Here is a 23,706-nt window from a genome sequence, read left to right on the forward strand (position 1 = left end):
CAATTTCTGACACGCAGTTCATCAACCAATGCTAGAAAGCTCTATTTAATGCACTACTCAAGATATGAGCTTTTTCTGCACCTTGTCTCCAGTCATGAAAAACAAAGGCATAAGTCTGGATCTCAGGCAGATTCTGTGCTACTGCACTTCACCTTAGCTGTAACACTGGCTTCCCTAAAAGTCTATGCTCAATGAGATCCATACATGCCATAAAAATATGCCTTATTCCAACTTGGATTTCACTTCCCCCCTTCCCAACACTATCCACTGCTCTTTGTCTTAATGTAGGCAATTATGTGTCAGACTTGGGTAGGTCCACTTCAAACTCTGGAAGACTTGCAGTAAACATAGTATTGGTATAAGCCTGCTGCCTAAGGCAGACAGGCCCTGAGGAACTCCTTCACCTCTTCTTCAAGGAGATAATGCCTGGCCAACCTCATGTCACTTCTGCTTTACTTCCCACCTAGCAATCTAGATATATTTCCTAATATCATTCCTCATAAATGCCACCTTCCTCATGGCTTAAGTTCTGCCATCCCTCCAAAGACACCCAGCATTCCACACATGCCTATGTCACAAAGAAAAACAGTGTGTCAGAGTAGATCTTCATCAGGGTTCCAACTCATGGCAATGAATAAGATTCTCAACAACACCATTTGGATCAACTGGCAATAGCATTGGGGCCAGTTTTTTGTCAGAAAGGAATATGATTCCAGGGCACACCTGGCTATCAATCTATCAATACCCATAACTCTGTGGCAGGCCTCCACTGTTGCCATCATGGCATGAAACCCATGCCTCACATTAGCCTGGTTGAAGAAGGGGCTCAAGGGCAGAGTAAGTGTCAGATTTATCCAGAGGACTATTTCTTTAACATCAGAGAGGTGAAGCCATGCAAAAGTCAGAGTTCCTGGCTCTCAAAGGAATCGCCCAGCAACAAACCATTACTGACTTCTTATCCTTCAATCTTCCAAGCCCTCTGCTTCTCTTCCCATTGGGCTTAGCTTGTTTGAGCCTTGGAACAGTCCCTTCACCTCTCATACGTGTATAAGCTGGATCTCTCATCTCCTACTATCTCCTCCTGTGGTATTATTGGGCTACATTTTAATGTCCCTCCAAAATTCATATGTTGAAACTCTAATTCCCAGTGGGATGGTACTAGGAGGTGGGGTCTTTGAGAGGTAATTAGGTTTAATGAGGATAGAGCCCCCATGATGGGATTAGTGTCCCTATAAGAAAAGAAAGAGGCTAGAGCTTGCTCACTCTCTGCCGTGATTGGATATGGCAAGAAAGCAGCTGTCTGTAAACCAGGAAGAGGGCTCTCACCAGACAGCAAATCTGCTGGCATCCTGATCTCAGACTTCCCAGCCTCAAGGACTGTGAGAGATAAATGTTTGTTGTTTAAGCTCCCCAGTGTGTGGCATTTTTGTTATAGCAGCCTGAGCTGACTAAGGCATGCAGTAACCCAATGTCTGACTTTGACCACCTCCCCTGATTTTATTTCCCAGGCTACGTCTGACATCCTGCCCAGATTCCTTCACCTTATGATCACTGTTTTTGCAGTTGCCAGTACCTCAGCATGCTCATGAGCCATGACGTCACTGAGACAAAATATCTAAAGCTTTTAGAGTAGAAACAAACCTTAGCTCTAAGCCTATCTTCTGTGTTTTACAGAAGATGAAACTGTAGAGGTTAAGTGATTTATTCAACATCACAAAGTAAATTAATAATGACTAGAACCCAGGCCTACTGACTCATAGAATAATGATCTTTGCACTAACCATGCCATCACATTATTTAGAAAACATGTTCAGCAGTGGAGAGAAACCCAAGCAGGGTGTATTATCAAAATTTGAGTTTGGGAACAAATGACTCATCTTGTAGGTTAGGTTCTGTTCTGGGAAACTCTACAGGCATTGAAAAAAGATAATAGCCAATGTTTATAAAGAAATACACCCAGGTGTTTTCATCTGTAAAAGTTTTTTGCAAAACTTGTCAAACTAATCCTGATGGGATGAAAAAGACAATTTTTTTCTTTAAAGCCAATTAACCAATAGAAAAACAAATTTCCACATTTCCTCAGTAACCTTGGATAGAAAAACATAAAACATAGCTAATGAATTTGGAAGAAGGATCTTTTTATCAAGTGAGACATCCAACCCAGCGGGTGTGGAGGAAAGGATCTCTTGCTATGTGCGGAGTCTTCCATAAGTCAAATGCCTGCCAATCTGTTCCAAAGTTCAAGTTCACTCTCAGGGTCAAATATCTGTGGCCACAGAGGCCTTTCCCATCCGAGCATTTCTCTCCATGGGAATCATTTCTGCAGGGTCAGGAGCAGCCTGATCACCACTATGAGCATTTTCATAGATTTTTTTTAGGGCAAGAAAGACTAAATTCCATATATTCATAAAGCAAATCAATGGAAGGACTAAAATTAAAACTCATAGGGGCTGGCCCCGTGGCCGAGTGGTCGGGTTCGGGTGCTCCGCTGCAGGCGGCCCAGTGTTTCGTTGGTTCGAATCCTGGGCGTGGACATGGCACTGCTCATCAAACCACGCTGAGGCAGCGTCCCACATGCAACAACTGGAATGACCCACAATGAAGAATATACAACTATGTACTGGGGGGCTTAGGGAGAAAAAGGAAAAAATAAAATCTTTAAAAAAGAAAAATTAAAACTCATATATCCCAATTTCATTATTTTTCTTCAATGTTGGTTGAGTGTCTTGAACACTTTTGGTGCTTTTCAAGTCAAAATTTTCCATAGAATTTTGAGTATCCTCATCAATTATGTTGCTATGAAATGAATATCTATACTTAAAATGTACACCTAATATATGGCCCTTATTTAACAGGTACATAAAATTTTACACACCTTTTTTTTTCACTTTCAGTTCTTACACTGCTGGTTTAAGAGCTGTCAAACATAGAAAAGAGATGTTGCCAGGACCTTAGAAGTGTATGATCAATTTCCCCCAACCGGCTGGGGCAGTTTCCAGAAGGATTAGCTTGGATCAAGCTGGTCCTAGTAAATAATTTTCCTCGCTGATAATCTACACATTTCTTAGTTAATAAACCTCTTCTTACCAGCCTATTAATTATAGACTTTAGCAACAAGTTAAGAAAAAAAAATCCATCAGGTTGGAATCCACTATATGCTGGGCACGCTGGTAACCGAACCCCTCCTACCAAGACAGCTGAAGGATGGTGAAATTGTCAGGATTTAGAGTCATTAGCTAAGTAATCACTAAGGGTGACTGCCAGCCAGTATCACCAGTTAAATGACAGTCTAAGGGACAAGTGGTTTTGACAGCCAGATGAAACCTGACGACCTAAGGCAAGATTAGAACTAGTTTGAGATACACTCCCTGCACTTCAGTGCTGCACTTCTTGCACCAGGTCCAGAATTTCTCTCCCATCTTGGCCTAAAAAGTCTTCATAGCTTTGTTGAAAGTTTCTGAGTCCAATTTATCTTAGCCGAATGTTTCTTTCATTACAAGATGTCATTTGTGTGCTTAAAGTGCAGATGTATAATGATTAGACTGTTACCAGGTGGACCATACATCCTGGTGTTCCCAGGGCTGTCTTAGTTTAAAGCCTGTTGTCCCAGGATAATTGTTGATCTCCCCTCTTTCATTCACACCAGTTTCAACAATACATTATATTGTCCAATTACCCATTACTAATGACCAGTAATGTGTAATCCTTCCATAAAGCATTGGTCACATTAGCAATTTGATCATTGAAAATGGTTTCCTTTCATTGAGCATCATTTTGATTGAGGTCTCTTTCCAGATGGGTTACTTGCAGCTGTGTTTTTCTGCAACTTCTTTTCTGTGTTCTACACTATCATTTCAGACTTCAGTGATATGCGATAAAGCCTACATAATTCCGTTTTCACCTTTGATGCTCTTAATCAAGCGAAAAAAAATTTAAGTGATAGTAATAAATGTAAATATGGCCATCTTTTGGATCATCTCAGCCTGGAATTACATTTGGAAGAAATATAAGTCTGACAACTAAAAATAATTGAAGAACATTTATGTTTTTACAGTGGTGTATAAAAAAAATGCCCCAAAGCATAGCTTTCATTATATTTAATGCAACACATTTTCCCACCCCTCTCACACGTTGTATTTTTTTCCCCAGGCATTCAATAAGGCAAAAATTGTCCTCAAAGGATTTCATCTCAGCCTAACTCACAGTACCAAAAATTAGAGCAATTTCAACCCTTGAGGGTTGCCAAAAGAAGCAAGTGTAATCAAGGTTTTTCATTAAAGAGATTATCAAATGACTTTGATAAAAAAGTAATCAGAATTGTGTCTGTGTTAAGTATAAAGACAGAACCGGAATGATGGGCCAGCACAGTTCTTTTTGTGAGACCTAACGAACGATTTGAAGGAATCATTTAGAATGACACGTAGCCAAGTGCTGAGAAAGGAAAAAGATTATAGTAGTCCCCCCTTATCCGCGGTTTCCCTTTCCCTAGTTAGTTACCCCAAAGTCCAAAAATATTAAATGGAAAATTCCAGAAATAAACTCCATAAGTTTTAAATTGTGCACCATTCTGAGTAGCGTGATGAAATCTCACACCCTCCCACTCCATCCCGCCTGAAATGTGAATCATCCCTTTGTATGGCATTTCCACACTGTATACACTACCCACCCGTTAGTCACTTAGTAGCCTTCTTGGTTATCAGATCGACTGTGGAGGTATCGCAGTGCTTGTGTTCAAGTAACCCTTGTTTTACTTAATAATGGCCCCAAAAGCAAGAGAAGGGATGCTGGCAATTCGAATATGCCAAACAGAAGCCATAAAGTGCTTCCTTTAAGTAAAATCAAGGTGAAAGTTCTTGACTTAATAAGGAAAGAAAAAAAATCGTATGCTGAGGTTGCTAAGATATATGGTAAATTCTCTTAGAGTATATTGTTATAATTATTCTATTTTATTATTAGTTATTGTTTGTAATCTCTTACTGTGCCTAATTTATAGATTAAACTTTATCATAGGTATGTATTTATAGAAAAAACATAGTATATATAGGGTTCAGTACTATCCATGGTGTCAGGCATGCACTGGGGGTCTTGGAATGTAACCTCTGTGGATAAGAGGGAACTACTGTGCCATTCAATCAGCACCTTCCCAAACTGGTATAAGACACCAAAGACATTTCTTCTGTTGCAGTTGACTCTGAGAGACAGGTGTCATCTCTATTCTTCAGATCAGAAAACTGAGACCCAGAGAGATTCATGAATATCCCAATGTTACATAGCCTCATAAGGGACATAAAATGACTGCTGGGTTCTCAGGATGATGAACACCTGAGTTGTAAGATAGGAGGACTGCATCTGCCATGTTTTGTCTTTAACAGAGACAATGCCTGAAGAAGATGAAGTACACATGTATCCAGGTATGCTCAATAAAATGTGCTCACATTCTCTTCCTGAGAATGCAAAGTCAGTACATGGCTCAGAACATTGTTCATATGCCTCCCTCATTTTCCGGAAATGTGATTTACTTCCTTCAACTGAAAAATAGAAAAAATTTAAGATTAATCAAGGTGCTACCCTTGGAAGTAGCCCAAAACTGAAAATAAACTTCTCATCTACATGGAATAGTCACCTACAAATCAGGATGTTAATAGACAAAATTACAGCAACCTAGGAGGCAGATGAGAAAGGATGCAAGAATGTAATCAGAAAAACTTGTATCACAGAAGGCTTTTCTTTCATGACCAAGGACACAATTTGACACCAGCCTGTTCTAACCCATGCACTATAGAGCTGAGTTTTGACTGCTCAGGGTTGCTGACTCTAATAGGACAATTCTCAGTGAGGATGAGATATCAGACGTGAACAATTTCAGCTAATCTCAGAGGTCCAACACAGGCACTTAGTCCTTAAAATTTTTTTGTATCAGACTTTAGGTCTCTTTTGAATAGTAATAATTTTAATGAGAGTAAAGATACTTTAATATCTGTCGATTGACAAAATGACATAAGTACACATAGTCTCAGAGACCATATGCAGCAACTCCAAAGTTCAGAGATTGAGAACTATTGAGGCAGATCACATTATATAATTATAGTTCAGTCTCACAACTGTTTTTGATAATTTGTCCAAGAGCATTTGATTGTCTTTCTAGGATCATACAACCATGTTAATAGCTTTAGAACGCACCTTCTGGTACCCGCATTATTTGCAATATGCTCTGCTGCATTTTCACACAGTGCATTAATGGCAAAATACATAGATTTGAAAATGAAATGCTTTAAACCAGAACAGACTCAAATTTACCTTTAATTTAGTGAATCATTTTACAATAAGTAATTATAATGCAATAAATTTTATTTATTGAACACCTACTACCTACAACATACAAACCACAGGGTTTATAACCTTTACTCATTTTCTTCATAACAAATCTGAAAGGTAATACTATTAGTATCCATCTCTTTTTTTTTCCATGTAAGGAAACTGAGCATCAGAAAACTAACTTTCTCAAGGTAACACAGGGAGCAAACAGTAAGACAAAACTTAAAACAAGGTTTTCCTAATGGCCAACATGGTACATTGTTCACTATGTTACTCTGTGACAGGTAAGATGCAAATAATGTAAGTAAAATACTGTGAGAGCAGTCTATTTAAACACAAAAATACCTATTTATGTATAAGTAATGGACATATTAAGTACAAATTAGATTTTTCTGGATTCAAAAACACAATCTAAGAACCTATGAGAAGCAACAGTTTACAGGAGTGAATGCATATAAGTAGCCTATTTTAAACTACTTATTCTTAGTGCCATCCAGTGGATTCTGACTCCTAGTGACCTTGCGTACAGCAGAGGGAAACCCTGCCCTGTCTTTTTGCACCATCCTCTTACCTTCTGGTGCTCTAACAGACAATACTCCACTGCTATTCATAGGGTTTTCATGGCCTATTTTTTGAAGGTGGGTGACCTGGTCCTTCTTCCTGGTCTGTCTTAGTTTGGAAGCTCTGCTGAAACCTGTCCACCATGGATGACCCAGCAGGTATGTTAAATACAGATGCCATAGCTGTCGGCATCAGACTAATATGCAGCAATCACAGTATGACAAGCGACAGACAGGCTGGTGGTGTGGCTACCTAAGAGGAAATGAACCCCAGTCATGGAGGTGAGAACGCCAAATCTTTTTTTTTTGTGATGAAGATTGGCCCTGAGCTAACATCTGTGCCAGTCTTCCTCTATTTTATGTGGGATGCCATCACAGCATAGCTTAATAAGCAATACATAGGTCCACGCCTGGGATCCGGAACTGTGAACTCCAGGCCACCAAAGCAGAGCCTGTGAACTTAACCACTATGCCACTAGGCAGCCCGAGAACACCAAATCTTAACCACTAGACCACTAGTTACATTGGTTCTATTACTTGCTTTCATATTTAGAAACTCAGTTCATCTTTATTTTTTCTGGAGCTTTATGGATCCCTAAACAAATACATTGTAAATAGTCCTTGTTTCAGAAGTTTTTTAATGCCCATCTATTGAAATCTTTAATGTTTTTAACCAGCTAGAATGAAATTAAAAGTAACAAAACTTCATAATTTTTAAAAATCATCCTTTTCATTTATTCTTCATCTAAATTAACGAAAATGTCCTGTATAGAGTAAAACTGAATTTTAGACTTTCAGTGGTTGATACAGGTTAAAAAGTAATATTCAACTTTATTTATTTCTGTTTCTTTAATTTTCAGGATACACCAGGATAGACAAAAACAGTCATTGATTAGAGGTCCTAGAACTCTTAGTATTTAAGAGCACTTATATTTTAAAATATATATTTAATTTTAAAAATAATTTGAAATAAATAGTTAATATTAAAAATATGTGGATGAGGGGGCTGGCCCCATGGCCGAGTGGTTAAGATTGCACACTCCGTTGCAGGCGGCCCAGTGTTTCATCAGTTCGAATCCTGGGCGTGGACATGGCATGGCTCATCAGAACCACGCTGAGGTGGCGTCCCACATGCCACAAGTAGAAGGACCACAACTCAAATATACAACCATGTACTGGGGGGCCATGGAGAGAAAAAGAAAAAAAATAAAATATTTAACAACAACAAAAAAATACGTGGATGAGTTTGAGAGCATATTTCAGAGCATTGATGATCAGTATCATTCCTCATTAGATGTGTGAATTTTCATAAAGTGGTACCAGTGTTTCTACTCCATGTGTTTCCATATTATGTACCAAGTCAAGGAAAATGCTCAGTTTCTGTCCTCTGGGAATTTACTCAATTTCCAGAGTCCTTATTTCTAAAAAGGGTACCAACATTCTTTTGACCCTTTGCCTGCCTCAGTCCAAAGTTATTTTTCATTCTTCCTCTTAATTTATACAAGTTTTACCCGTCGTTCATTGTTTAATCTATTCACATCTTCCTGGCTCATGCCTTGTCTGGCTTTTTTCCGTCATCTCTTAGAGCACACACAGTCTACATTCCAATACGTACCGCTTAATACAGAAACAGAGCATTCTCGAGATAAAAGGAATTTTATACGATTATCTAACACAACTTTCTCATTTTAGAGATGAGTAAACTGAGGTTCAGAGAGGATAAATGGCTTTTTCAAAATTGCATACATAATGAGTTTCTGAAACACTTTACAAGTCAGTGTTCTTTCTCCCATGCTGGTGGTTATAAACAGCACTTATTACACCACAATATTTATTTATGAGGAGGCAGTCTAGAATGGTGTCAAGAGCATGGACTCCGGAGTCAGGCTGCTAGGGCTCAAATTCGAACTCCACACTTTGTTACCTTGATCAATAAATCAATATTTTTGCCATCTCTAGACTGTGGACAGAGCTTATGTCTCATTTAGCAACCACATATTCAACAAACTTTTATTGACTAATTGCTATGGGCCAGGCTCTACCAGGTGCTAGGAATGCCAGGAGAAAGAATCATGATTTCATCCCTCAGGGAGTCAGGCATCCAAAAAATCACAACGCTGCTGCATGAGAGGCAGCACAAAAGAGGTGTGCCAGAAGAACAATGGCAGTGGAGAAGCAAGGAAAACAGCCAGAGGCACCAGGCGGGTTAGAGATGCTTCACAGACGAAGCAGCACTAGAGTGGAGCCCCCAACGAGTATCACTCCAGGTTGAGCGCCATCCCTGACATAGAGTAGCACATGAGGAAATGTGTGTTAAATGGATGAGTGGAATTTGTCTTCCCTGGGCTAGAATAGAGGAAAATAGATACTCGAGAAAAATATAGGACGAAGGCACTTCTCTCTATGTAATGGACTCTTGAACTCTTCAGAAAGAGTCCTCACTTATCCAGGAAATAACCACTTACTGAACTTTCCATGAGGCTGTCACCTATGTGAGGCAACAGAACCTCCAGCAAATCTATGCATATAATGCCAGAAATTTGCATAAAGCTAGGCAAAACCAGTTTCCCCCAAATTTGAGATCTGAAGAAATATTTCTTAATATACTTTTCAAAATGCAGGAGACTCTATCCACTCAGTAGCAAGACAAGCCCAGGGAAGACTTCCTCCTGTTGCATTTGAACAATACTCCTGAAGCACCTTTCTTCAGACAATTAAGCAGGCTCTTCTCTGAAGAAAGGTTTGGTGTGACATGCACACCTCCTGTCAAGCAAATTCTATGGCAGATGCTTGAGTAGACTCGAAATATCTCAGAAAGGACCTTTCCCTTTTAAAAGGTCACTGCACAAAACACAATAAAACTGTCTACTATAGCATCTCTTCTTCCAACTGACATGCTTCAAAAGTGCATGAACCAAGGAGATTCTTTGTGCTCTGCTCCTGGCTAAGAGGTTTCCAGAACTTCACATTCTCTTGGGGGCTCTTATGTCTGTCATACAATATCATTTTCTGGGAACTCCGTCCTCTCCTCTGTAACCTCCTCCTGTTTCTGTTTTGGCGAGCTTTGATTTTTACAGTTTCTTCCTGTAACTTACATTTTAATATGATACAACATGGAATGTGGCCCATATTTCTCAGCAGCGACAGAGGCATTTTCTTTATTCTCGTCTACATACTGACCCTTCCAAAAGTTCACTTGGCTAACAGTTACTTACGATGCCTCTTTCTTGTTCCTGCCTAGTTGTTTGCATTCACCAAAATCAGATGCACCGAAATGCGACTTTCCTAGTTGTGAGAGGAGGAAAAAGTAAGTCAGTGACTAGTAGATGAGTGGGAGCCCAAGAGTGCTGCTCCTCATGGTCACCTACGGCGCTTGTTTCAAAACATCACCAAGGGAAAGGGTAGACGGTATATAGCACTGAGTGTGACAAGCTAGTGTAAGGGTTGAAATCTATTTTTACAGATCACAAGAAAAAGGGAGCAAGCTTGGAATTGCCTGTAGTTGTTAGTTATTATACCATCTTTGGAGAAAATGTGTTACATATCAGGTAGGTAAAGAAAGTTCAGAAACAAACGTAATCACAAAATAATAGATAGAGAAACAGGTGTGTGGGGCAAGCAGAATTCCTGGGATTAGGAGTATATTACATACTCAGAGCTTATAAAATATCATAGGTAAGTATATTAACAATTGACCATAAGTCTGGAGCTTTAAACACAATACTTTAAATCCTAAAAAAAAAATCAACACAAAACCAAACCAAAAGCAAACAAACCACAAAATGCAAAGGATCAAGAATCCATTCATTGCTCTATAGATTTAGTGATGCTTTAGGTCAGTAACAATTGTGGTTCAGGAAGACAGTCCATTTTGACTCCACTCCTTTCAGAGATTCTATGAAATATTCATATATTACATTTATTAATATATTTATATTATATAAATATTATTTATATAAAGATATTATTTATATGATGTAAATATATAGTAGGACAAAAATGAGTAAGTGCATAACAGCAAAGAAGGATGAGCGTTGTGATGGTGATGATGCAGGCAGAAGATTGGAAGGGATTGTTGGTAAGAACCAACAGAACCGACTGTGGCAGAGGAAGCCACAGTCCAAAATATGCTATACGGTGACTGAAGAATTGGTGGTGGATGTCTACAAAGGAATCTCAGGGGGTCTAAGGGCAGAAATGATAGGTGTAACTGAAGACAGAACCCCAAATGAGTTCTGTCTATGAAACAGCTATGTATACTGTTCTCTTCTTCAGCACATCTTCTCCATTCTTGATCTTAGGAAACAAGCAGCTGGATTAATCCCAAGCAAATAATAATAATCCAAAAACAAAATCTCTAACAAAACAAAAGAAAAATTATTGACAGTGCTGCTCTAAAATAACTAAACAAATTCCCAGGAGAAAGACAGGGCTTTAGTTAGACGTTGGCATGTGAGAATAACAATTTTCTCATTCTCTTATGGTGGCGATCCTTTGATGCCAAATCACGCCTCTTTATGCTAACGTCATACCTGATCACCCTCCCCTCTGTCTTTTAATCCTAGAATTCCCGCTCAGAATAGAAATTTTAATGCTAAACAGTTCTATAAGAGCAAAAAAAACCCACAGCAGTCCACTATTTTTTCCTCTACTAACCAGTCAATCAAGCATATCACACATATTAGGCCATCCAGCTGCATATGGATAAAGACTAAGATAGGGGAGCTGGGAAACAGACCTGATGTAGGAAAGAGAAAAAAGAAGAAAAAACTCTGATAAACAGACAAACTGGAGAAGCTATTACAACCAAAAAATAAAAACAGAAGGCTTTCGAAGAGAATAATTAAAATACAGAACAAGAAAGAGTACTTAGAAACTAAAACATGATTATCAAAATAAATGTGTACAGTAGAAACACTAAAGATATAGCCAGGGGACTCTCACAAATGCAGACTATGCTATAAAGACAGAAATTATGAGAGAGGATAAATCTGGAGGTTCTAACGTCCAAGTATTAGGAGACGCAGAAAGAGAAGAGTGAAAATGGAGGAAAGGAATTATTAAAGAAATGTTAGTAATAACTTTCCCTTAGCTGAAGGAAGACCAGGTATTTACAAAGAAGTCTCACTGAGTGCATATCATAATAAGCACAAAAAGATCCCCAAATGTGTCACTGAAAACATTTAAATGCCTAAAATAATGAGGTGATCCTAAAAACTCTTAGAGAAATAGGAATTAGACAGCCTGATACCTGAGTTCTCGTCAACACCAGCAACGTTCCAAAAGAAAACTCTTTCCAACACAGAATTCTATATTCTGCCAAAGTATCACACAAATATGAGTGTGTGCAAGAGCCAGAATGTTTGCCTCTCAGATTCTTTTTGTTAGGAAGTTATTACTTTATGATGTATTATAATAAAATGAGAGGATAAGGCAAGAAATAGAAAGATATGGAAACAGAAGTTTTGATCAAGAGGATCAAGAAAATGAAACTTAGATGCAAGCTGTGTATTAGTTCTAGGAGCTGTGAGTCAAGTGTGGAGCAGAAAGGAGAAAGATTCTGGGAGGGAGATTCCTGGGGGTGAGGGAGAGCAGACCAAATGGACTAGATGATACGATAGGAAGTAAAAAATATGTGAAGATATGATAAAGGAAACTAGAATATATAAAAGAAATGAAGTTTCACTTTAAACAATTGATTCAATGTAAGAAAAAGTCATTGATTTGAACAGGAATGCTAAGCATAGGAATCTTTTTTTTTCAGTAAACTAAAGGTCATGACATTAGATTCTTAAAGTTAAAAAAAAATGTAATCCTAACATACTTCTTGACCTAACATTAAATAATATTTGTGTGGTCATAAGAATGTTAATACTGTTGTTTATTGTTCTACATTTAAAGTTAACCTTTGGACAAAGACTTGGTTGTATTTTTAGTATAAAGTGAAGATAATCTAAACACAGAAAAAGAGTGGTTGACAGAATTAGGACCTGAAATGAGAGAGAAAAAGTTGGGGATAGTGTGTGGGACTAAGATCCTCATTTTATCTCATGAGGAATAAAGAGAGTGTTGCAAGTTATCAGAATAAGAAAACAGCACGAAGGATTCTACTTAAAGCTTACACTTATATTACAGTTACATTAATAGAAGGAGAAGAACATTAATAGGAGGGCAAGGTACAAAGGAGCAAAAATCCATCTTCAAATTGCAGAGTGAATTGTCTAAACCTGGTAAATCAAGAAATTACTGAATTCTCTACCAGATTGCTTACAATAAGAAGAGTAAAAATGTAAACATAAAAAATATAATGAAAAAGATGCCTCTAGGGAGTAGAATGGAATTGGGGAAGGTGGAGCAGGAGGCTCACGTTTCTCACCAGCAGTATTTTGGTACTTTTGGTACTACCTAATGTGTATTAGCATGTGATATTTTGGTGATAAGTAATTATGTACTTGTGTGAATAATACTTTTCAAAGTAATTATTGAGTGTTTTTTACATGCAACACGTTTTGTACCGGGTACTGGTATAAAGCAGGATCCTTATTTTATAGGCTGTGTATAACTTTTCTATATAGGGCTTTGTATGATATATATACATATAGCCTTTATATATAGGCACTTTTCTTGACTTAAGGTTTTCAGCTCCTGACATTTTTCTTCTTCTCTCTCTATCAAAATCACTATTAGCAATTAAACAATCATGGTTCAATCTAGTCCTTCCCTGTGTTCTTTCCTTTTTAATGAAAAAACTCTATAAAGGCATAAATACTGGGAAACTGAGGATGAGGTGTCATTCACTAAAAGGAGGATAAACAGCCCAAAAAGGCAACGTGAGGAGCCATAAATATATTTTGCTTACTTTACTATTTCAATAAGGTCCTTTATCTTCATAGACTTTGGTTTTTGAACCCAGTAAGTAGTTAGCTTATACTTACAAAGGAAAAGTGAAAAGTTCAAAAAGACTGAACTGATACTTAACCCAATGACCTAGAGGACAGGGCATGTTTATCAAACTAGTCTCTTTAAGTTGGAAGTTTAAGAAACATGGAGGGGCCAAGGGGAAAGTGGTAAAAGTCTCTCACCATGAAACATCTCACTCAGGCCCCTTTTGTATCTTGTTTTGACAAATTCACACCCAGTGGCCCATATTAATGAGGTGGCAATTAAATCACAAGGCAAGTCAGAAGCTGAAGGATGACTTTAGGACAAATGTTGACTGTTCTAGGACATGTGCAAACCTTTGAACCTTTGTGAAGTTCAAACATGCTGGACTCGATGCAAAGCACCAGGCGTTTCCCCAGGGGAGGGCTCAATACAAAATAAATAAATGGGAAAAGAAAATCAATAACTGATCAAGTACAATGTCGTTACATAGTAACAGCTTCAAAACTCCAGATTATCTTAATCTTTGCGTATAAACACCCTCTCTCTATAAGGACGTCTATTCTCACAAGCTATAAGTGCTTGTCATATTGGATTAGAAAAAGAAATTGATCACATTTGGTCATGGTTCAAAGATAATGTGCAATTATTCTGATTTTTGTCATCTTTATTCTGATATTTGTGGAGGTGGATACCCATAAACTATATCGGGTGACTTTTTATGTAACTCCAGGTATGTTAGGAGATAGCAGAAGATTCTGGAACCATTCCAAGAATACTTCCAGGAGGTGTTGGAAATGAGTCTACTCATTTATGCTAAAAGTACCCTCACCCCCCAAATGATCTCATAATCTCTTTACTATCTCCAAAAAATGAGAATCTAGTTTTTTACCTCTCTGGGATTTCTTCTTTTAATTTTTTTCAAAACAAGCCTTATTTTCATTTGAATTTGTACTAAATATCAGGCACAGAGAACACTATTCTTTTCCCTGGTTCTCAGAATCCTATCACTTGTGCCATATGGGAAATGCAATAAAGAAATAGAAGTGTCTTTAGAGCCAGGGGCTGTAATGAGTTGATTTCCAGGATTTGAAAATAAAGGACATGATTAAACAAATGTGGGGTGAGACCAATAAACTATTCATGTTTGATTTGAGCATTTGGAAATGCCCCAAAATGCCTACGAAGATTATATGGAAGTAATTGTAGGGCTGCAGGGCTGAAATGCAATTGAGATGAGATGAATCAAAACTACGGTAGACAAAAGCCCAATCAATTGTACCATACCCATCTTTGCAGAGAGGCAGTTGGTCAACAAAAGCATCAAAAAAGGAAAGGCAGAAATCAAACATTGTATTGCCCAGTTTGGATATAAGGACTAACACAGTACAGTTTTCTTGACAAGGCCAGGCTGGCAGAAGAGCGAATGTTAAAACCATCTTAGTTGGAAGACAAAACATAAGATCAATTCATTCCCATTGTTTTGAATCCATATTCTCTAGCAACTTTCAGAAAACTTGGTATTCCGTGTCACTAATCTACAGGAAGAGAATGAATTTGTCAGGCCAACCTAAGTAACATTTTCATCAGACAGATGCATTCCTTGTTATAAATTGATAACTTGGCATTCTGATTATAATTTAGATTCCCATACTGCTTGTCTGTGGGGAGAGGATTCTGTGAACTATTGTTGACTTGAGCACCACAGCCTATTTGACAGTTATATTTATCATTGTAAATTAAAAACTTGGCATTCTGGTTTGTATTTAATACAATAGGTGAAGTGTGTTAGCGCGACTCGGATTCCGAGAGATGGAATCACCCCTACCTAGTTTGTTAACAAAATCACAGTTCTCAGCCCCCAGTCCTAAGGGAAAATGACCCTCTATCATGTCACCAAGGAATACACCACCATGTGGGCTCTATCTGGGCAGCCAGCACCCAAGCAAGTCTTCTAGTCTCTAAGTATACCTTTGAGTTAAAAGATACAAGGAAGAACTATTATTTCAAAACAGCCAAGTGAGCACACTGCTATTCAAAGACAGAAAACATGTCAAAATATGTAGTATACCTTTCCACGGGCTTTGTGACAAAGGGGAGAAAGAAGAGAAAAATATGGACTCAGATTATATAATTTGCCAAATGTGGTTATAATCACTTTAGAGACTTCTTTGTTTTCAGAGAAATGCTTTGATTTACTGTAATCTCTAAACAGCAGCTAGATTTTCAATGGAATTACAAATGAAGAAATAGAGTGGGGATAGAGCTTAAACATACATGTTTTATAATGATAGATCTATTATACTGATTTCCAGAGAGAAATGACTTCATTTTGAATGGAGCTGACCAGTGTCAAACAGAGAATTCTTGCACTTAGCACATTAAATAGAATTTGGGTTATACTGTATATAGAAACAGATTTTTCTCCTCAGAGTTCAAATGTTACACAAAAAAATATTTGCCTGCAAACTATCATGGATTACGTCTCTATTCCAAAACTTTTAAGGGAGAATAACAACATTCCAGCCAGCTAGTGCAAAACATGAAAGTTGAGGCTGCTTTTAGAAATAAATGTGCTTCGCAAGCGAAATGTTTGCTTCTGAGTCAGGAAACACCTGAGTTCAGCTCTACCTGAGATAGAGATTATACTGAAGAGACAAAGAAACCTCAGGGTAAGTGATGCCAGTTCCTTGATATATCAGCGTATTTCTGATTACTTTTCGCCCGAATTACCCAATGAATTGCTACAGTGTAGTATTGCCCTATGGGACGGCAACAGCCCCAACAGCATAACCAGCAGATAAATCATAGGACAAAATGGAACTTTCAAAACTTGGTCAAATTTCCTCTAGTTTTGTCAACAACTCCCAAATGTCATCATCTAAGTGCTTTAAAAATAATATGTTATTAACCTATGCATTTGTGTAGCCATGGAGCTTAAAGCTTTGTTAGTGGCTGCCTCCCCCTTGACTGATCCTTACTGCATTTGCTGTCACATGCAATTGACCCTTTACTCAATAAGCATTCATGCATTCAAAGTGCTAGCTGACCATTTTGGCTGACACCCTTGGGGTCCAAATACAAAGACACTGGCCACTGCCCTCAAAGAACTCACAGTCATTTTATGTGCTCTAATTACCACCACTGCACAGTGTGGCATTTTATTAGACTGCTGGACATAGAATAATGACATTACATTTTCCCCAAGCTTATACACTATTTCTATGGATATGTTGGAAATTTCTGTATATACCATGGCGTACAACACAGTGGTGGGCCAAAGGACGTCCTCCAAGAGTTCTTTATATCTGATTAAGGGATAAAACACGATCTTCAAATTTAAATGGAGGAAGATACAGCAAATATGGTCATTTTTAGGGTGCTGTAATACACAACATTTTAACTTTCAATATTAGTGTTTTTTTCATTCAGTAGTTTTTTATATGAGCCTACACTACTTTTATAATCAGAAAAACTCACCAATAAAAAGTAGATAAATGAAAGTTAATGAGAAAGAACTGGTAAAAGTTTCAAATATGTTTGTGTTATCCCACAAATAACACAAATGTAGTCATTGTCACAGCATTTAAAGAATGCTCAGTTCCATGTGGAAAAAAATTCCTGAGCAGCCTGAGAAAGAGAACTATTGCTCACTACGATTCCTCATAATTCTTTTTTTTGCTCATGGATCCCACCTACCAGAAACTGCTATAATAACATGAGGCAGTACAAGCCCTTTGCAATTCACCTTTAATCTCTGACCCTTGTTATGTCTGTCACTTTTAATACATGTGGTCTCTCTGTGGTATTAGCTGACATGTTTGATAACTAAACATATCATGTCAGAGGCCACCCAGTAACTTTCATGATGAAAAGAAGTTTGATCCCCAAAACATGACCTCCTCATCCTGGTTGTTCAGTTCAGTCCTAGTGCTGCCATTTTTACACAGAGCTGAGTGGCCGAGTGACCCAGTGTATAAGCTCAGTCCAGAGTTCCTGGGGGCTCTTCTTTTCAATTCCATTCTCAATCCATAGTTACTAGTGAAAACATCATTTTATTCATTTATTCATTCACTCAATCAATATATATTTGTAAAGCATACAAATATATACCAGGTATTGTACTAAGCTTTCAGGATTCACGGTAAACAAAATGAAATGATGCTGCCCTCATACAGCTTTTGGTCAACTATGCATAATCAATGGCCACAGAGATCATTTCCATAGTCAATCCAGTCAGCTAGGTAATCCATGTCACCTAGCAATTAAGGAGACTCTGAAACAGATCAGCATTCATCAGTTCCTTTGCCTCTGTCATTCACTCTTATACTCATGTACTTTAACCAAACAATAGTTTTTTTCCTTTCAAGGGAAGTTTATTCTGAGCTTATTGCCAAAGGTGTTTTTTTGTGTGTGGAGGGGGCACCTGGTATAGCTATCCACAGCAGCCATATCTAATGAAGGATCAATATGGAGACAGAAGCAGTAAACTTACCTTCTTCACATTTAGTATGAACACGTATGGCAAACCCTGGTTCTCCTCGGAGTGTCTATAATGAGTATGTCATCCCTTGAGATATGATGAAGCATAACTAATAAAAATTATGTCAAACTGACTGTGATTAGGATTTTTCATTTTTGTGTTAACCTGCTAGAGATACCTCTCTGCTATGTACAACAGTGAGGTAAACAAAGGGTCTTTTTCAACATTTCTAAATCTAAGACAAAACTTGGACTGATTTTGTTTATCCACTCAAAATTAGATTTCTAGACCATACACCCTTGCTAAAATATAGACTCTTAAATCTATATACAAGGTGAATAATTCCTAATCTGTTTTTATGGATTTGAAAGTGTAAATAACTTAATTGTATAGCACAAAGTTAACCAAATACCCAACCATGTGGCTGTTACAGAGACGGAAGCTGAAATTCTATCTCCACCTTGAGTTTCTCTTGTGTTTTCCACACCCATGTGTATCTACTACCTACTCTTTCCCACCACCTATATATCCCATGGACATTTCAACTCAGCATCTTAAAGCCCCGTGCATTCCCTTGATAAGAACTACTCTTCCTCCTGGGTATCATGTTGCTTTAACCCACCAAGATGCTATTACCATGCTGAGTCTTCTAAGTCCAGTAAACTCTACTCTTTTAACATCTCTCCAGGCTGATAACTTCTCCACCTCTCCATTGCAAATATGAACTTATCTTTCTTTAATTTAAAATTCTATGTTGTAAGGATTAAGTCTGAACCACGTAATATGCCATAAAACAGCTCACATGTCCTGGTCTTTGTTTCTGAAATGACCTCTCCCACAACAAATCTCCCATCACTCCTCTCACACCCTGTGGTCCAGGAACATGAGACTTTTTGCAGTTCCGGAACATCCTGTTCTCTGTCTCCCTGGAGGTTTCACACACGTGTTTCCCTTTGCCCCTCACCGGGCTGAGTTTGCTGGCAGGCCATGAGTCTGCTCAGGTGTAATTCTTTGAGGAAATTTTCCTACCGTCTCTCCTCCATCACTGCTAAACTGTTGGTGTTAGACATCCCTCCTCTGAGCTCCCACAGCACCCCGTCTTTATCATTATCATGCCATGGAACATCCTGTACTGTAGGATCCATTTACTTATTTGTCCCTTAACATAAGACTGTGAACTCTTCCTGGGTGCCTGAATCCCTACTGTGTACACTGAACCTAGCACTGGGCCTATCAGAGCATATTACACATCACTGGTTGTCAAGACACCATTTAAAATGCATAAACAAATGAGGCAAACTTTTATATCCATTCTAGAAAATACTTACTCTTTACACACATTTGTTAAAGAAAAAAAAATAACTGAGGAACAAAACGTTTGGGTGACTAAAAACACAAGGAGAGCTCCTGTTCTTACTTGCATCTTTGGTAAGCCATGAGGCTTTGTGGATTTTACAATAGAGAATATGGAGGCATTATATATTAGACTTTTCCAACAGAATTTTGAGCTCCCATAGCTTCTTATCTTCAAACAAAAGCACTAGAATATAACACTCTGTAAATGCATAGAGTTGCATGGATTCAGCTACTCCCTAAGGACCCAAAAATCTACTCCATTCTCTTCCCTCTATCCTCTGGCTTTTTCACTCTCTAATCTGTGCAATTTTTTCTCTACATTATAATGCATCTATCTCAGGGAAAAATCATACTCATTCATACTCATAGTTTCCACTTTCCCACAATTTCAGCTTAACTTGCTCCTCATGATGGCTACTTTGGTCCCTCTCTGTATCATGAACTTTCAACTTCACTGCTCATCACTTTGTTCCCTCCATGTCAAATTCTCTAAAGATGACATCTTATCTTTTTAAACAAGGAAGGTCATGTCAGAAGTTCCTGGCCAGCAAACAAATGACTGGCCATCATGCTATTAGTTTTGGGTGGTTGGGAGGGGACTGAAGGATGGGTGAGGTCATGTGGTCCTCAGCAGAGAGAAAACTGTCTGATGGGGAAGTATTTAGAAGCAACATGTGGACGGATGGGGGTAGGAGGGTGGCAGGTATCTTTAGTATACTTGTGAAAGAAAGAATTTTCCAACCAATTTGGATCTTACTTTCTGGCAGTAAGCCCCATTCTTACCTCCTATGATTTTTTTTTAATACTTATGTCAGTTTTCTGGAATGAAAAGAAATCCCTAGAATTCCACAAGGGACAGAACCCTACTTCGAAGTGGAGTTCCCAAAGAGCAATGAAACCCTAACCCATTGAAGGTGTGATCCCACAGGAGTTGGACTTGAGGTTGCCCTCCAGGCACTTCTCAACCTTTTTTATTGGCAAGAAGGAGAAGGAAACACATTTTCCTTGTTTGTTTTGTTTCCTTGGTGAAAACAGACACCAAGTGACCTAATGATTTTTTTATTTTTCGCTTAAATGTTTCCTTTCTCGCTGACATTATTGGGCACTCTATTACATGCTTGTCTATATGTTAACTTCTTTATCACCTTACTTAATTTTTACAGTATAGGATGACAGAGATATTATCTCAGTTATGAAGACAAGGAGGTTCCTGGTAATCTACATTCCTAACTAACTGGAAGCTCTTTCTTCCTAGAATGTTTGTGTGAAGGATATTCTCTAGGATGGATGTAAAGAATGACTTCATTCATTATCATATCACTAATATCTGGTAAATTTTAGATTCCAACCCACTTCTCTCTGACAACCACGATCGTGCTCTTAAATTAGTACATAGCACTGGGAAAGTATCAGAGCTGATTGCAAGAGATGTAAAGACAGGTGCAGGCTGATTGGAGGGCCTACAATGACATTCCATTTCAGAAATTCTCTACTCCAGGTCAGGGCCTAGATTAAAAAATCATAATTTTCCCCTTCATTAGTAAAGACTTATAGAATTCATAGCTATCTTTCAGAATCTTGCTCTTAAATTTGTTTCCCTTAACATTCTATAGATGCCTAATTTCCTTTTAAAGAAAATAATATTGAATTTCTACTCCACAAATGTCTGCAATACGTAATTGCAAATATCAGCTATTAAATACCACTACATGTAGTCAAACTTCAGTTATAAGATTTTTCTCTGATGGTAATGAAAAGAAGAAAATTTTTCTCAAGCTGCTGTTTAAACTAAAACTGATTAAATCCGTGACACATTATCATAAATTAGCCAGGAGCTTAATGAAAAAAATATGCAAGGGTTTACAGTATTTACCATCTGCCTTCACCAGGGCTTTCAATTCCTGCAGAAAGGACAGGAATCTTACACTCAGATGACAGGAGTCAGATTATAACTCTAAGAAATATACTTAATATATGTCACAAATTTTTCATAAGTTTGGAATGATAATGCTTACGAAAGGACAAAATACAGTCCACATCGGATACCAAGCTCTGCAGAGCTGCATGAATAATCCATTTCTCAGGGCTTCCTTAGCTTTGGGAAGGCTTTTATAGCATCAAAGCTGAGCAAATATTTTGCAAATGAATCTGGCCCTAAGTGATCCAGTGTTAAATTCAGATCATTAGTGGAGGAGAAGCTGCCTCTCGTCTCAAGAGAAGAAGCTTTACAGTCTTCACGTTCTTTAAATATCAACCTGGCAAAGAGCAGGCTGATTCTGAAGAAAGCATGCCAGAATCCACAATGGTGCCTCAGAATAATCTTCTTCAAGCTTTGCATTACGGCTCCCTTAAACTAGCTCAGATGGTTAAGAATGTATCCTCTTAAAGAGATCTGGAGAATAACTCCATAACCAATCTTCGCCATGTTTTCCAAAATTTTCTTGATAGGAAATTCTTCCTTATAGCACTGCTTAATCCCTCACAGTATAACTGATGAGCATTTCCACTTCCTATATCCTTTGTTAATATGGAGAAGGACTATTCTCCATTTATTTGAATGGTTTACTATCTCCTTTCAACTATATTTCTGCCAGGGTAAATATACCCACTGATTTCATCCTTTCAAAGGGTTATTAGAATCATGGGAAATTGTTCAGAACGTCAGCAGAGCGAAATTCATCTGTGCCTAAATAAGTTTTAAAACCTCAAAGATGGAAACATTGATCGCTTTCAAGTCTCTGAAAACTGAAAATGCCTTTGGTGAATAAGATCAAGCTGTAACCAATCACATCTGCCAGGTAACTAGCTCCAGATATGACACCGAACTCAAATAATCAGCACTGGTGAGATCTGTACATTGTGATTTCGATCTTCAGAGAATAAAGAAAAACTAAACTAGGGAGTAGAGATACACTATGAGTTGTGATGGAACAGAGCAATCAAGGGAAAATAGGTAGGGAAGATGGACATAGCCGGAGAATGGAAGCCATTCATTGCTTGTGATGGAGTTGAAAGATGATCTAAAGTCAGTAGACATTCATTGAGAAGATTTTTTTTTCTGATTGCATTTTTAAGTTAACTTATAGTCAAATTTTATGAACTATAACAAATGTAATCACAACCAGAATCATGATACAGAACAGTTCTACCACTCCCCTAAAAATTCCTCATTCTATCCCCTTGAAGACACATCTTCCCCCGGCCCCTAGACCCTAGCTCACTGATTTGTTTCCATCACCACAGCTTTGCCTTTTTGAAATGCTATAAGATCCAGCACATAACTTTTTGAAGCTGGCTTCTCTCATTCGCTATAATGCCTTTGAGTTTCATCCAAGTTGTTGCATATTTCAATAACTCATTCCCTTTTGGGGATAAGTAGCAGTCCATTGTAAGGATGTACCAGAGTTTGTTTAACCATTCACCTGGTGAAAGATATTTGGGTTGTTGACAATTTGGGGCAAATATGCATAAAACTACTATAAACAAAGTTAGCAAATCAAATTTTAAAAATTCAGTATTTCATTGTTAAGTATAATGTTAGCTAGAGGTTTTTCTGTAGATGCCTTTTATCACATTGACGAAGTTCCTTTATATGCTGACTTTGCTGAGGTTTTCATCCACGAATGGATGTTGAATTTTGTCAAATGACTTTTATACCTCAGTTGAAATGATCATGTGGCTTTTTTTCTTCTTTAAACCATTTATTTGGGGGATTACATTGAATGATTTTGAATACAAAACCTACCTTCTAATTCCAAGATAAGCCCCACCTAGTCATGGTGTATTACTTGTATATATTACTGGATTGGATTTCTTAAAATTTTGTTAAGGATTTTTGCATATACCGTGTGCACTGTTAGCAGGAATATAAATTGGTACAGTCAATGAAATAAGTCAGACAGAGAAAGACAAATACTGTATTATATCACTTATATGTAGAATCTTAAAAAAGCCAAACACATAGAAACAGAGACTAGAATGGTGGTGACCAGAGGCTGGGAGTGGGGAAAATGTTGATCAAAAGGTACAAATTTCAGTGATAAGATGAAGAAGTTCTGGGGATCTAATATACAGCATAGTGATTATAATTAATAATACTGTACTATATAC

Source organism: Equus caballus, chromosome 27, assembly GCF_041296265.1.
Source record: "Equus caballus isolate H_3958 breed thoroughbred chromosome 27, TB-T2T, whole genome shotgun sequence".
Lineage (NCBI taxonomy): Eukaryota > Metazoa > Chordata > Mammalia > Perissodactyla > Equidae > Equus > Equus caballus.